Raw genomic sequence first — 17391 nt, 5'->3', positions numbered from 1 at the left:
GAAAAAAAACCCAAAGAAAAAGGAGATAATAATCCTTCAGGAGATCAAATTTCTTTGGCTAATAAAGCTTTTTCTTAAAAGACCCAGAATTTTATGGGTATGTTCAGACACATCCTCACATTATCAGATATACACATGATGAATAGAGAAAAATCCTCATTTGATAGTGGGAACAAGTATACTACTTTGTTTTCCACTCTCTGGGAAATAATTTTCAATTCAATACTTGGAAAACGTCTCCTGAATCTCAGAGGATGTTAAAAAAATATAATATATTGCAATACTGTGAGTTCAAGAGAAGCCACAGACCTCACTGTTTTCTAACATCAGTCCCTCAAAGACCTCATTGATCATATCTGCCCTTTGAAACTTTCTATAAGTTTTTTTTATGGAAACGAGAGTGCTTCCTTTAATTATTCCCACTTTTAGCACTTCATGCTATCACAATTGAAAACAACAGATTTGATAGTAGCTGGAATGATAGCACATGTATATTGGAAATAAGAAAATTGACATTTGGAAAAATTATCAGTTGTCACTATCTTTCCACCTTTTGTGGACAATATTTTGATGCATAAAGGATTATCAAGGCAGAGATGTCAAGAGAAAAATTTCTATGAAAACTCCATGGGCTTTGTTTTAGCCTCTAAATTTTCATATTATTATTTTGTGAAGCACAAGGCAAGGACTGAGCCTCAGTTCAAACACCTGCATGAGTTAACCATCCTATTGACAAAGCACTGCAAACTCAGACTCAAGCATATACTTATTGAGTACTATCCTGATGTGGAATGGATACACACTTCCAAGTTCTCCAGCAGTGAGAACCTTAATTTGAATTTAAGTGAAAGTATTTTAACTGGACTCAATACCTTCTAAAGTGAGTTAAGCAGGGACAACTGTACTGCTGGAACTGTGCTCATTTCAAGAAAGCTTTATTTCAAGGTGATTTGGGCCAACATTAGTTTTTGTGCTTTAATTTTAAATTTCCACTCTCTAAAGGCTGACAGTGACAATATTACTATACTAAAATGAATGCAGTTTGATATATGAAGTGACAACTGTTATGTGGCACTTCCCCACCATCCCCAGTCTTCCCCTCCCCCACCCCTGCACACACAGGATATGCAATCAGCTTAGGAAAGGTTTTCAAGTTTTGCTTTTCATAGAAATTGGCAAACCAGAAAATTTGGTGAAAGAATAACTTTATAGAAGTTGAGTGGATCACAACATGTGAGGAAAAATCATGGAGCAACAACTCTCTAAGGAGGCAGAAGTCACAAAAACTTTTCAGAAATCCACAGGAAAGACTGTACAGGTGATCTAAATAATAAACAGATAACAAAAGAAAGCAGACGGAAAGGTTAACAGGTAGCAGTGATAGAGGACTCTGCTTCTTTACATCTACTTTCAGTCCTAAACTGGTCTCCATTTGTTGGGATCTGTGATATTTAAATGATCCCAAGATTGTAAAAATCTCTGTCTTTCAGCCCTGCTGCCAAAGGAGAAGTCGTAACTCGTCTGTGCTGGTTTTCAAGATTGTTTATTTCTTCTTATCTAAAATATTTTCTCTCTGACCTGCAGCAGGTCTGTCTTGCACTGCAGCATGTGGGGCTTTGCCTCTCAGTGGGATGTTACAGACATTATATACTAGAAACTACATGCGTATGTTCACAATAATGTGCCTATCACCCTATCACCCATGTTCAACAGTGTGTCCCCAGCCTAAACCAATAGGAAAATGCCAACAACACAGTGAAACATGGAGGGCATGAAGAAGAAAAAGGACAAGGCACACCCAATTTCCTCCATCTTGCCCCCTTTGAACCCCGTATCTAGAATCCTAAAATTCTACTTTTGCACCCGTGCCACATTAATTACTACTTATATCAAACACTCAGAGCTTGTAATTCATCCTGTAAGATTGAAAACTCTTTTTCATGGATAGAGATCAGAGACAGGGTCTCTTGGGGCTCTGTACAGGGGGTCTCCTGACCCCCTGCCAGGGTCCCAGACCTTCCAGGGCAGCCAGAGAGGGATGCCCTGGATTCCCACATCCATTGAACTAATGAGCTGGTTTTCTGGACTAGTAGTTCTATTCAGATTTGGAAAAGTTCATGCAAATATACTGAGTTTTTGTGTTGGTAAAATTAATTAAACTTTTTAAAATCTGATAAAATTTTTTTCAATAAATTCCTATTTGTCAGGTAAAAAATCCCACTGTGTCATTTTGCTTGCTGGGAATAGAACTGTTATGTTTTCTCCCCTTAGTTCAGACATAAAACAGTGCAGCTGTATGTTGCACATCAGACAGAACATATACATGCATATAAATGCTTTCTATATTCAGTCTTTGCATTTGCTTACATGAACTGCAATGAGTGAACTTAAAATATCCCTCAGATTCAGAGAGGGATTCAATGACTTAAACAACTATGATCCCTCCAATTAAGCCATTTTTCCACTCAGGATTAATAAAGCTTTTCCTGTCATTCTTTGTCTTATTTCAGACACTATGTGACTGAGGGCCTTTGGAGGAGGTCCAGAGGAGTGGAGCAAGAACAAGGTCAGGGAAACATGATCCATGAAGAAATCCCAAAAGAGCCTGATCAGCCTCTAGAAGTGAAGACTGTCAAGAGATATGGTCACACCAGCTGAAAATTCTGGTGCCAAAGAGCAGAGAGATTTGTCCTCCCTAAACTGAAAAATTTGTAGAAAAATTTCCTGCTTGAGCTGCAGGAAAGTGCAATCAGGTTGGATGATGCAGTTTTATGGGGGGGATGGTTATGGGAAGACACTACAGCTAAAACATGGTGAGGTGTTAAAGGCAGCTTACACAGAAATAGCTTGGGAATGCATTTGAAGTGTTTACAAACCCTTTGAATTTTTTATCTAACTAGTCATTACATTTCCCTTCTCAGTAACTCATTGCATTTCTTCCTACTCTAGGACTTCCAAATAAAGGTTTATTGTCTTCCACAAAACTGCATTTATCAGTGTGCTGCTCCTTTCCTCTCCTTCTCCTTCCCTTGTGCTGTTTTTATCTCTTTGTTGCAGCTAACCATGCAGAGCTAATCAACAAACCAAAATAAGCTGAAAAACTATAATGTAAGGAGATAAATGTGATTTTTGGTGGACCAAGAGCCTGTCTCTCTATGTGTGTTTATAAGTCTCTCACAATGTCAATTTTTACTTTTACATTCTGTGCTAAAACCCAAACTTAATGATTCTAAAACTGATGTGAAAGTTTTAGCTGAAGCTATATTCATATGAGTTTTGTAGTTGAAACTGTTTTATGCTATATTTTCCTAATGAGACTACTATTTTGCTTTTATTTTTTGTCCATAAGTTTCTTGATGTGCAGTGATGAGAAGCTTGGAGCCAATTTCATGCTTGTGTTATGGTAATTCCAAAACTGTTTCATGAACAAACTCTCCTTACAGGAGGTACAGAAATAGGATCCTTTCCAGAAAGTGTCATAATGGGCAAACTTCTTTTGTCTGTAATTCCTACTCTTTGCTTTCCTTGTCATACTTTGCCTCTTAGTCTGTAGTTCAATGAATTTTATTCTTGGTGATGGACATGCTTCAATAAAAATCAAAGCAAATATTCTGAGTAAGGGTTTGCATAGTAGATAAGGCTTTTTTCTTTTTTTTTTTCAAGGAAGAGGTCTTTCAGTACAAGATGTAGAAGATAGATATCAGATGGGGTAGGCTTCCCATCACCAAGCCATTGCAGAAACAGGAGGGAAAACCACCTCTCCATTGGCCCTGGAAAGAATGAACACACATTACACACATTGATTGGTATAAGCTGTTTGTTTGTTTGGCTTACTTTTTTAAAATTTAGATGCATGACTGAAATACTGGTGATACTAACTCACATCCATTGAAATTTAAGGAACTGTAGCTGGAGCAAATACCTTTTAGGAGAAATCAAGTCAATGATTATGTTACAGTGCTCAAACACTGTTGCCTCAGGCGCAGCGTGGAGACCAAGTCAATGGACCTGTGACATGCTCTAATACTGGACCATACTGAACAACTGGGCTTTGATTAAAAAATATTTAGTTACATACATATTTTAAAATTCTTATACGAAGTAGATTTATCACACACTGCATAGTCCAATTTCCCAGGGCTTGTGCCTTGTGCTCCCACTTGTTGCATCCTATGGCTACTGCCAGCACTGGTACCCAATTCAGTGCTATCATCCACAGATTTATCAGGTGGCATTTGTCATCATGAAGACAGCTGTAGGCAGAACTGCCAGGAGGATACTGTTTATTACATCTTCTGTTGTATTGGCTCTATTTGAGAGCAAAAGTACAGAATAACACCTTCAATAAGCTGCATAATTCTCCTGTATATTACATTCCATTCAAAATAGCCAGGAATTTTTTGCTGCCCATATTTTGTGCCATTTGAGACAAACTGGTGTAAAGCTCAGGATATTTTCCTAGGTGCTAAATCCACAGTAGTCACTGAGGAGGTAGGAAAGAAGACATTCTTTCTGAATTTCTGTGATTCCTGGCCCTTTACTTCAAATCCCTTAATACACAGGGATTTGGCACGATTGGACCTGCTGGTAACCAATTAATTGACTGACTCTGTAGCTGGTGATAGGGAAAATTATTCCACTACAATTCAAATATTTCATAATATTCTGTCCCAAGTCAACATTATATATATTTTCTAAATTTCAAGATAGAAAATACATTTTCAGTCAAAAGACAAAAGCTTTGTGTATAGAAAATTGTAATATGGTCCTTTATATTTTTATGTAAACTGAACTTAGAAGACAGTTTTCTTCTGTCACAATTCCTTGCTGCCACAAGGGAAAATTTGCTTACTTGGTGGCAGGAAAAATAGTCCACTCTCAGAGGTCAGTTTAATTAATACATCATTATAAATTAATTTAGTTTAGTATGTTTGTTAGTTGTGAATTTTATTAAAAAAGTGTGTGTGTAAAGATGCAAGAAACAGTCTTGTTTCTAAAGCAATAGAGAAAATGTGATACAGTGAATTTCTTTCAATTTGATTTGCTGACTTGCACAGAAACTTTGGATCAGTCATGTAACTCTTCTGCACTCGACCTTTTCTTCTTTAGAATTATAATTAAAGCTCAGAATATCTTGTAAAGAGGTTTAGACAGATATAGTAAATAAAAACAAAATGATAGTAGTTCCAAATAACCAGTTGAGCTTGGATTACTGAACTCTCATAAGATATAAATGAGATTTTTTTTTTTTTTACTCCTAATCATAACTAACTGCAACAAGGCTGTGATGAAAATAATGGAAAGTTTAGGAAGATTTGATGTGAGAGTGTGAGAGGAGACTGAAAAGATCAAATAGATTAGAGGGAAAATGGAATTAAAACTTGATCTTGTTCTCCTTGGAGTCAATGGCAAAATTCTCATTGACTTCATGAAGTACAAATACCCAGATTCAGAGGATGACCAAACAATATAAACTTATATATATAAATAAATGGTCTGGATGCAGTCAATTCCTTAATGTAAAGAAGTGTCCTATCAGTGAAATTACAGTGGAGGCTCTTTAGAGCAAGCAGAGAAATCCCTGTCCTTATGCAAAATTTCTGACAATTTGGCACTGTACAAAGCTGAACAGATCAAAAAAGGCAGAAAAATTTTAAAAGATACCTACAACAACATAAAAAGAATTCCTAAAAGCTAAGAAAATCGGCATATTATAGGACATAGCTGAAACCTAGAACTGTGTAGAAATTAAACCTAGAATTCTGTAGAAACTATGCCCAAGGTAAATTTTCTATCTTGTGATTTTATGCAGTTTTGGCTGTCTTTCCACTGTCAAGGCCTGAGAAGACAATTTCACCTATCTTCTGTTCTCATGCATCCATCATCAGGCAGTATTCTTCTTTTCTGTTCTTCTTTTCAGACAAGTTAAGTATAATGGATTTATTCCAATTGTTGAGAGCAGGAGGTATGGCAGATATAATTGTTAAACATGTAATAAAAAGAGTTACTATTTAATTGTTTCTTATGCATCACTGTTTGGCTCCTACGTAAATTTTTCATTTCCAGACTAACTCTTGGAAGCTGCTGGTTTGTGTTGGTGTCATGGAAACTTGGATCTTCCATATGGAACTGCTTGAAGTGTGTGGGATTGCCACACAAACAGGTATTTCCATAAAACCACTGTTATAACTTCTGTCAGCCACAGGGATAATAACAACTGAATCAGATGCTTCAATCAGAGCACAGGAAACAGATGTGTCCTCCAAAACATTATATTAGTGTCATTGGATTTTTCTCTTTTCCAATTGCTCAAAAAATGTAAAGTATTTTTTCCTAAGTATTTAACATCAAGAAATAGTTTTTTCCATGTAATTTGTACATTGAAGGATTTAAAAAAAGAGTTGTGTTTGGATGACACATAAAATGGTGGTGATAATGCTTTGGAATTATATTTTTTAAAATGTTACTGTGAAAGTTTTCAAATTGTTTGTGTGGGAGGAGAAAGGAAGAATAGTTAAACTAACTGTTAAATGGAAACTACTCAAGCATCTGAATTTTACAGTATTTATCTTTACCACAAAACTGTGGAACTCATTGTCACAGAGTATAATGCCAAAGATGTAACAGAAAACAGACAGAAATCAGATAAAATTTCTTGGGGATCAACTTGGTAATTGAAGGTTGAAATACGCAAGTCCAGATGATTCTGCAGTCTACATCATGTGTGCATGTGGTGAAGGATGTCCTGCTACACTCTTTTCACAGGAGACTGGCAGCTCTCAGGAAACAAAGAGCTTGAGTCAGTATGGACCTTGTGAATCACTTACACTGTGCTGACTTTAAGTCCACTGAAACCTGAATATTGCACAGGGAAGTAGGTGCAAAGATGTCTGGGGAGAGAGCAAGTGTGGAAAGTAATGACATGCTGAGGAATTTGGAGGAGGCAGCAGTCAATATTAACTTAAAGTGTGTGGTATCTCAGGTGAAGAAATAAGCTAGAAATGATAGAAGGGGCTTTAAATAACTTGTTTACTGATTTTGAACAAGGTGTCTCCTTCCCACTTCCTCACCACCAACTTACAGAATTTGATAAACTTTACAAGATAGGGGAGCAAATACTCAAGGGAATAAACGTGAAGTCTCTCTGAATAAAGCATGTCATGCAGAATTTTACAGATGAAATACAGCTGAAGACACACAAACATTTTTTAGCTGGAGAAAAACATCAGCATGCTTTAAGGGAGCTCATCCAGTCATAGGAAGTATAAGACAGAGGAAGGGCAACATTTTTCAGAGAGCTCTGTACAGCTGCCAGGACATTAGATCTGTGTACAATCAAAAAGTAAAGGTGGAAAATACCTTCACAGAACTGTCTCATTATAATTAGTCTTATATGAAATAATACTTATAGTCAGGAGGCTTTGACTGGTATAAGCAAATTACTGCCACTCAATCAGTAGTTTAGGAAGAGTGTTATCTTAGATCCTTCTAAATATGCTGACATAAGCACCCGAGCGTCCAAAAACACACATTTTGAAACTGAAGGCAGTGCTTAACTGTGAATTGTAGCATTTGGAATGCTAAATAATTTGTTTTATGGAACTCTGTTTATGAACAAAAAGAAAAAAGACCAAAACCTACCAAGAAATAATAGGAGATGGCAGGCATGAGGAGACTGATTTTTGCAGTGTTTGTGAAACCAGTTTCACCAAAGCCATGTGAATATGTTGAAGACTGCAATTCTGGGTTTGAAGGAAGAATCTGAAAAATAGTGTGAAATCCAGGTATAAATGGTCTTCAGTGCAATTCTCGGGCTAAAAAAATGATGGAAAAAAAATGTTTTTACAATGGTACCAGAGCTATTTTCTCGTTTAAAATTTAAACTGTGGCCTATCATGAATGTATCAGCTGGCCCACACAAACCTTCTCAACTTCTGTATACTCCAGTTGCTAACCATTAGACCTGACAAAGTCTCACATGCTTCATTACAGAAAATGTATGCGCCGAAACCTGACCCACCCAAAAACTGAGAATGTTTTCACATTCATAAATGAGAAGGATCTCTTCAAAACTGGGGGAAGAAAAAAACTTAAAAAGGTAATCCATGTTATTTCTGAATGACCAGGTAGTGAAACAAGAAGTCATTACTCATGAGAACACTTGTCATTCTGATGTGTCATTTCTCTCAATTAAAAAGAAGTTTGACTGGAATACAGATTCATACTCTGATGCACCTTGCAGCTGTACTGGTTTTAAAAGGCTGCAAGTCACCTGAGTTAGCCTAGGATCAAAGCTGGCCCCCTGACTTTTAATTTTCCTTTATCTATGAAAACAAGTTGTTTCCAACTTAGACTTAAACATTGTAAGATTTGATAAACAAGTTTCAACCAGAGGTCTCTTGCTAATTGGGACACTGAAACTTGTTGTTTCAGATAAAACAGATCTCTTCTGAAGTTATTTGGGGACTACGACTCATTCCAGGAAATATTAATTAATTCAGTGCCTAACTACTTGGAGGGTAGAGTCCACTGGCCATATGTTGGAAGTACAAAAACTCGTCTCATTAAACACTCTGTCATTTAGTATAATAGAGGCTGACTCAAACTCCAATGATTTTTTTTTTTTTAAACAGTACAGTTATTTACAAATTCTTCATACCATTCGAATGCTGCTATTGCTCAGAAACACTTCAGTTTAGAAGCACTGTATTCCATAAGAGCTCCTATATACAAGCTGGATCCGTGGTGGGATCCTACTGGATCTCCATTTTTACCCAACAGTAAATGGAAGAGTGAGAATTCCCTATCTTCACTGGGGAAGAAACAACTCAAATTAGACTGTATGTTATCCTGAACAAATACATGGTTGTAAATTCGTGATTGTTGCATTTGAAGTTCACTGAGAAATCTGTAATCTGATAATTTGTTCATACACTCAGATCTTCAGCTGTTGGTATTCTGAAGATCAAAATAATTTAAAGCTGTAAGCATCTCAGTCAAGTTAAAAGTGCATTTTGTAAGATCCTTGCTTTATATTGCTTATTTACCTAGTTACTTTCACTAAGTATTAAGTAAATGATCAGATTTAAATTAATAGAGAAGGAGATAAATGCTTTCAGTGAGACATTAATTTAAACAAAAGACTCACAACTAGAAATCAGAAAAAAACATTACTTTCTTTTATTCCTTTTTAGGAAGTTTTAATTCCTTTTGGCCATTCAAATTTAAGCCAAAACAGAACTGCTTAAAACAATACAAAGCAGAGCAAATACAAAATTTTTTAAAGCTATACTCTTTCAAGGATAATATCTGTTAGTTCTCTCTATGAAGAATCCTCCACTTCAGAGATCTTTCCTATTTTTTTACAGAAGAGTTGAACTTATTTCTAAGTGACCTGTAACTTTGTTAAGGATATGAAGGTAATTGGATAATACATTTACCATTTAATAAATTGAGAAATGTATTTTAGTAGTGCAAGTATAGCTTACTCAGCACTTCCCTCCCCAGCTTAATAGCCTTTTCACTTTCAATAAAAACAGAGAAGCCCTGTTTTCATATTATACTACAACACACTTCTTGCAACTGATTTGAAAACATGAGCAAGACAGATATTGCCAGAAGTGATGAGCATAACCAGCCCTGGTCTCACTGTCGTGAAGGAAGCAGGAAGGCAGGAATGGCAACCAATCAGTGAATATGATTTACAGAGCAAGACCTGTCTCAAATTGCTGGCCAGATGAAACACATATAGAAGCCTGCCCACTGAAGAGACAGGCATGGGCATTATTTAATGCCAGAGGTTTTTTTGGGAAAACATCTCCTGTGGGACGAAATGTGAGAGGAAATTGCATGTTACACAGAAAAAGTGAGAGAGAATTAAGTTGTGAAGGTGAGGATATGTCTGGCAAGGAGAAGAAGGTTTGTGTGCAATATATGGAAAGGAAAAGAGCTGTTAGAGTAGCATGTATCAACAAGCCAGCACAAATAAGGAGGAAGCAAAGCCTGTGTAGACGGTAAACAGGTCATGATTGAAAAGTGGAGCCTTGCCAAGAATAATTTACAGATAATTAAAGAAAAAACAGTTAGCATAAATATGGGAAGAACTATAAAAGGCTCAAAGCAGACTTAAAAATCTCCATTAACCTCATGATTTAGTGCATTACAGTTGACAGTAACCAAGAAGAAGAAAGACAGACATTACATAATTAAGTTCCAGACAATCTACTGTTTAGCAAGTGTTATCAGTCAAATTTTTATGTTAACTTGGGCAGTAGAAGTTGAACCAGTACTATGTTACAAATTCAGTGTTTGAAACTGCTACTTGTCAAGAAAAGTTGCTGAATACTACTAGTTCCACCTGCAGTATTCATGGAAAGGACTTTAAAACTCTCACATTTTTATGTAAAGATTCCACAAGAGACAAAAGTATTACAGAAAGACAAATCTTGCATTAAAATATGTCTTCCAGGTCAATATTAAAACACTGTAAGGAAGCTTCTAATATTGTACCAGATCTGCAGATGAACCTAGTAATGAATCCCTGGAATGCCATCTCAAATACTTTAAATTGCATAAATTGGTAGTAGGAAAAAAGATGTTTTTATCAAAACAATTTCAAACATGGCAGGAATGCCAGGAAGTAACCAAGAGAGCTTTGTATATTTCTATGCCATGTAATAGCTGCTTTACAGTAAAAAAAAACTAAGTAGCAAGTGGCATAAAACATGGTACTCTGACTTCTCTCCACCTCTCTATGACTGTTCAGTGGCAAAATCCTTTTGCATCTAGAAAGTCTCCCAGAAGAAATAAATGTTATTATGCATGATTCCCTTAGGATGTTAACATAATTAAACTGAATTGCTCTCCTTTCCAGGATGAGACTTTTGTTTTTCACTAAAATACTGGGAGAATGAGCATCCTTACAGTATCTTAACAGGAAATAATGACAGAGACAATTTCTCTTAATATTTCAACGTACCACAGAGCAACAAAAATATGCAAGGTTTGAGCAGTTGAATATATACATACATTTTTTAAACACAACTTTTGACATGGAAAATACACTATTAGTAAATGGATCCTTCTTCCTACACATTCAGATTTCGTTGCTGCTTAAAGGAAGGTTTAATTCATTTATATCTGGAGGATGAGGATAAAACCACTTTCTGACACACACGTCATTTTTTTGTGACATCTTAAAGAAATGTAGAGATGAAAATGTGAGAATGTGGGCATGTCACTGTCTTACCTAACATGTCCCAACCCTAAACGTAATCGATAATTTCTTATTAAAATGATATATTAAAACAGCTTATTTTATTGTGTGTGTTGCAGAGGGAAGGTTTGCTTATATTAATGCTTATGGTTAATATAACCATAAGCATGCTTGAGTTGCTTCACAGCCCTTTTGCCTATTCACTAGGGTGATAGCTAGAGGCAATCAAATGGTGGCCAGTTGTACAATGCTCCTTTAAACAAGGTTTCACAGAAATGACATCTGTTGTGCATGCAACCCATCTTCTAAGAACTAAGAGAGGTGTTACTAACATTTCACTTCCTCATGCAAATCTCTAGGTTCCTTAAATTCCATATGTATTCCATCATAAATAGTACAGTTTTCTTTGTGAAGACACATAGCTTGATTTGGGTATTAAGAACATCTTGAAATTCATGCATCTGGACTGGATGAGGGATTTTTTCATCTCTAGGGCCTAAATAAATATTGTTCTAGGGGAGAATCATCTGAATCAGCAATTGAGAAAATGGAGTCTGCTGAAGGCAAATGTATTTCTTATTTCTTGGCTACAATATTTGTAGGTAAGGTGTCAAATTTTCACCTTAATGACATGGTATTTGTAAGAAAGTTAAAGCAAAACATTTGTGCTACGTTCCGCTCATTTTACTCACTCCATTAGTCCTACCACCTTTAAAGATTAGTCCTGTGTACACAGCAAGTGGGATTTTGATCTTTGTTGTATTTCAGCCTGCTGCAGTTTGGTTTTAATGACAGACCAGAGAGATATGCATTCTGTAAGTTTAAATGGCATTGACTTTCCCTAGGTCTAACTGCTGTTAATCTTCAAGTTGGTGCTGAAGTCTTGTACAGCAGTTTTGTATCTACAGCTGAGGCTGGTGTTCTGTTCCCAAAATCCACTGAGAGTGGAGAAGTCCCATTTTCCAACCTGCTTTGAATTTACCTTGTTACCTACCTGAAGACAAAACATGACTGTCTCATTTTCTGCAGCATCAGTGGTAAGATGATATTATGGCAATATTAAGGAGTTTGCAGGCAAAACTAGACAGCACTGCTGCAAGAGAAATCAGAAAAGCATTTAAATAAGCAGGAGGGAAATGGTTGAATCTATACACAGTCTGGTATTGACAGAGAAATGTGTGTTTATAAATGTAATGAGACCAGTGGCCACTCCATTATTCCCACTGCTAAAAAGCACCTGATACCAACACAACCTTGTGTAGTAGAAAGGTCAGTGTTGTGGAGACTGAATGCACTTCTGAGGATCGGATTCTTGCCTCAGAAAAGCTACAGCCTTCTCATTAAATAATAATTTACAAAAGATTTTAACCCCTGTGGGTTTCTACAGCACTTCTACATAAGTTGTCAAAGATTTATTTTATAATGCGCTTTCCAATATTAATCTACTTAGTCAATATCTTCTGCATATGTATCTGACGGTTTCTAATTTCAGCTTTAAATATGTATAAAATTGATTCTGACTTTCCTATTACAGTGCTCCTCTCTTCAATTTTCAGCAGAGTGACTGCAGTGGGTGACTATTGCTGGGGCACACTGAGATAAGAACAACTACTCCTGAGCTTTTCAGTAGCAAGTGCCTCTAAGCCAGAGCTGTACTGTGCAGCAGCTTGGACAGGCCAAGGCAGCTGACTCAGACAACAAAACTTGAAAGATCATTATAATAAATGAATTCAGACCTTGAGTGGGCTGACAGTGCTGGATTTAAAAATCTCTTCTAAAACACACAGGACTGATGTTGTACTTTAATTAGCCACATGGTTGATTTACAGCTTCCAAAAGTAGACACTGTAGCATGCAGAGATGCTGAACAGCACATTTGCAAGAGCCACTCCTCAGGCTGTGAAACCACTTCAGGTTTCCAGGTTGGCTCGTTGTCTGGCCTACAGTATTTGGTAGCTTCTGGTAATGAATTTTTTTTCTTTTTTTTTAATAAAGAGTTTCATTCAAAGCTTTAAAGAACCTTGGCCACACTTAAGTAAGCACAGCTCACAGTGTAAAATGAAAGTTAGTGCAATAAATGCTCAGGGTGTGCCAACAACCTGCAGTTTTGGAGGTTTCAAAGCTCCAAGGTGATAAATCAGTTAGTTCACTAATAAATAATTCTGCACACCTAATCTGAACGCTGTATACTGAAATGTTAATGTGCTTTTGAGTCTGATGAGCTCACAAGAGTGATGCCAGCATTGTGCCAGCAGTACCTACACTATGATTTTCACATACACGTCAAGGGCAAAGAAAAGAAAAAAAAAAAAAAAGAAGACACAGCAAAAAAAATGAAGATGGCAAAAAAAAGGAAGACGGCAAAAAAAAGGAAGACAAAAACAACTTTTTTTTTTTTAACAAGAATAGACTGTACTAAAAGTCTATAGGCACATGAATTATCTTTCTCCTCTTTTTCATTGTGAACTTTATTAATACTCATCTCCTTTGCTCCTTCAGCTGGCTGAGCACGTGCACTCTAAGCAGAATGCAGACCCTATTAGGTCTCCTCCTTCTCCTACTAGACACCCTGTCTCCAAAGCCTTGGAGCCTTTGAAAAATACAAGTTTGATACAAGCTTGGGTTTTCGATACTTGTCAAAATACACATAATGATTAAAAGTGCACCATAATTGGAACAAAAATACAAACTCACTTTGAATTAGTGATCATCACTGTTTTCTAGATCAAGTGTTTCGTGGTTAGGACAAAAGAAAGATGACAGAAAAATCGTGAAGAGGATCTGCAAAGTGGATATTGCTTAACAAATCATATTGAATGCTGATTGTCCTCTCACTTAAACACTGCTAGAACCATTGACAGGAACACATATAACACATACCAACAGGTTCTCCTATCACCAGGGGAACAATGAACTTAGAATACAGTATATGTAGTGGCCCATCCATTTCTGTACCTTGAGTTTGCTTCTTGCAAACACTGCTGTACCAGAAGCGTCCCTTTGGAACTTTGCAGAATGAACAGTGGACAGTGGAACAGGAACTTTTTCCAGAAAACCTTCTTTCTTAAGATGTACCCACAGTCCCTGACAGGATGATATGCTCCCCCCTAAACAGCATTTGCATTGCATAAGCTCTTTCAACAGTTTTTAAACAGGGAGGGAAACACAGTCTGCTTGTCAAACACCAACTGGAGACATATAAAATACAGTAGTCACTGTATTTTATAAAGGAATTAGTTTCACAGTCTCTATGGGGTCAGAAAGAAACATCAAAAGAGAACACTCCTTCTGGGATCATGTCTTCTACATTGAGGATTATCACACAGGCAAATAGTGGGTGATGCATATATGCTGTTTTTTGACTCTGGGTTAAACTTGGAACATAAATTATGTCAATCTGCTGATATAAATCTTCCAGAAATCATGGCTGTCTTGAGTTACATGGAACACTATTTTCCCTAACTGCAGGTACATTTGAATTCAAGTAGGTTGTCAAATAAATATTTAAAGGTGGAATGTACAAATGAATGTACACTAAGTGCTAATGTGATGCATCATATTTAATCAAATATTTTTCATATTGTAAGAGCCAGAAAATTGTCATGCAAATATATAAGGGTGTTTTCAGTAAAAATAACATGTTACCATTAGTGTCTTGAGCTGTGAATAAAGATCTCTCATTTGAAGAAATTATGGTTTAAAAATATAAAATATTTTCAGTTAAAGACTGTTTCCAGGCCAGGATTAGATCTCTATTTTTCAGGATATTATAATGCCAGAAGAGGCATAAGAATTAGGAATCAATTAATTATTAATAAATTGTAATAATATTTGATGACTCTAGAATACAGAAGGTATGTAACAAGAATTGTCTAGGAATAAAGATGAAGAAGAAATTGGTTTTGGGGCTGTTTCTTTTGTGCTTTTTGATCATAGGCTAAGTTACAGCCATCTGTCTGTTTCTGCATCTATCTAAATATGTGCCTGAATATATTTTTGGAGGTTATGTCTATTTTCTGGGCCAGCAGAAAGCTATCTTCACTCTAGATTCATTAACTTGTTAAAACTTCAGATAAAGAGGTCAAGGTCATAAATATACCAGCTTCTAGAACAGGAACTGTATCATAGTTACTTTCCTATGTTGAGAAATGTAGGCACGAGTTTTTCTCTATGATTCATTTATTTTTAAGTACATTCAGTTCCATCTCTCATGCTTGAGAATATTTTTAAGGTATCCCTTTGTTTTAGATCTTCCTTTGCACAAATTTTTGTCAAGTGCCAAGAAAGCAAGAGTGCCAAGAAAGCAAGAAGAGGTTTAAAATGCCGCTTAAAATTTGAGTGCCTTGTACTGTATTTCAGATGGCTCAGGGGAAAATTCTCTCAATGGGTTACTGGGATTAGAATCAGTCCAATCACAAATAAAACTTGATTTTTTAAAAAGGAAGAATAACTCTTAATGAATTACATTAAACAAGGATTTTTGAAATTTCAAGTTCCACCTATCTTGCAGAATTAAATTTTGCTTGGTAGCCAAATTGTTCTCTTTGGTATAAAATAAGGATCAATTCTCTATTCATAACCTGCCCTGTTCAAAACCAGTCATTTAGTATTAAAGCCTTTTATCACCATAGATGAAGTACTGAAGTTAACATGTTGCAAGCTTTGTCTTTAATTTAGTTGTGTATATCAAACACATTTGAAATTAGAAAAATAATTATGGAGATTAAAATTTCAGTTTTTTTGAAGCCCACCAGTTGGAAACCCTCATGGCTTAGGTATCCAAACCTAAGGAAATTAGGTTTTCCATTAAAGAAAATGCTAACACTAGCAAGCAAAAGCCGTAACTGACATTGCATTCAAAGTTCTTAATGACTGAGGCATAGCAGAAGTGAGAATTTAATTAGTAAGGCATTCTTCCTCTACAGTGCCAAGCAGACCACTGAGAATCAATAAAATTGTTTCTGACTTCAAAGGAGCATACTATAAAGGACTGGGCACTAGAGGGTCATAGGACATACAAGACACACAATTAGGTGAATTTACAGTGCGCTTACAATGCATTGTGCAGTGCTATGTGAAACTTGTGCAATACAGTTGCTTGCAAAATCCACAGCTTAGTGGCAGCTAAGCCCACCAAAATGACACTATTTGCCTGTGCTAAACATGCCGAAGAAAGTGTGTTTCAGTGCCAAACCTCACAAAAGAAGAAGCTCCAAGAAAACACATTCTGTGGTGTATGTGATTATTTTGCTATACAATTTCAAATGATTTGCCAGTCAGATTTAGGCATAAGCAGACCAATGGTTTTTAAAACTTCAGTTCAGGGCTGGTAGAAGTGCATGTTAAAATGAGGTAGATAATAAGCTGCTTATCTGCAAAGCTTTTTGTTCACTCACGTCTACATAACAGCTTCCTTTCTTGAACGAAATCATAGCATCTGAAAGTTAGATACTATTTTTATTTTGCAAAATGAAGCATAATTATTTAGAACATTTGCTACAAGAGCACTTTCCAACCTAAGAAAAATATATTGCATATATATGTACTGACATAATATCTGCAGATATTATCTCATTTGGAGTAGCACTGTCTCTGTATATATTCAAAATAACATGTAGTTCCTTGGAAATAATTACTGCTTTTATTTGCTAAATTGGGAAGAATGCCAAATCATGCGTGTAACAACCCAGAACATTTAAATGCTAAGGGTGTCACCAAAAATTCCTTTCCTGTGGGTCAGTGCATGGGAGAAATATCAATCAGATATTCTCAAGAGGTCAAAATTATGCAAAACTTTACTGGCAAAGTACAGAAAATCAAGGAACTTGGTGAAGGATCTAATACAACATCCAATTCAACATCAAATAATTTTCAAAGCATTAACATAGTTCATTAAACCTAGAAACCTTTAAGGCTGTCTGGTGCCACTTTATTAAAAATGTTCCACGAAAAGCGAACTGGAAGGAGAAAAAAGAGAGAAAGATAGAAAATATATAGAAAAACACACACATACCTACCAGTTCCTGGGTTCCAGGGAGAATGAGGCACAAACTACGTGAGGGTCAAGGATAGGGTCAAGGCCACATGTCTCCCTCATGGTCACATTTAAGTCCCAGGGCCTCTGTGGGCCCTCCTCCCAGGTGCTTCGCTTGGCCAATCAGAAGCTGTGTTAGGCT

At 36.3% G+C, this 17391-nt stretch overlaps 1 long non-coding RNA gene across 2 annotated transcripts; it reads right to left on the bottom strand.

The window, feature by feature from the left end:
* Nucleotides 1-3689: 3689 nt before the first annotated feature.
* LOC128782222 (uncharacterized) lies at nucleotides 3690-17325 on the bottom strand. 2 transcript variants are annotated; one of them, XR_008428705.1, is made up of 4 exons: nucleotides 17229-17325; nucleotides 12210-12308; nucleotides 7642-7761; nucleotides 3690-3770 (listed from the first exon to the last, which is right to left on the bottom strand). It is a non-coding gene; the product is annotated as an uncharacterized LOC128782222 (long non-coding RNA). The 2 variants fall into 2 exon arrangements; XR_008428706.1 differs by lacking the exon at nucleotides 7642-7761 and having other exon boundaries at nucleotides 3726-3770.
* Nucleotides 17326-17391: the final 66 nt, after the last annotated feature.

Source organism: Vidua chalybeata, chromosome Z, assembly GCF_026979565.1.
Source record: "Vidua chalybeata isolate OUT-0048 chromosome Z, bVidCha1 merged haplotype, whole genome shotgun sequence".
NCBI lineage: Eukaryota > Metazoa > Chordata > Aves > Passeriformes > Viduidae > Vidua > Vidua chalybeata.
Note: the sequence above shows the minus strand (reverse complement) of the source record. Positions and strands in the feature narration are given on the sequence as shown.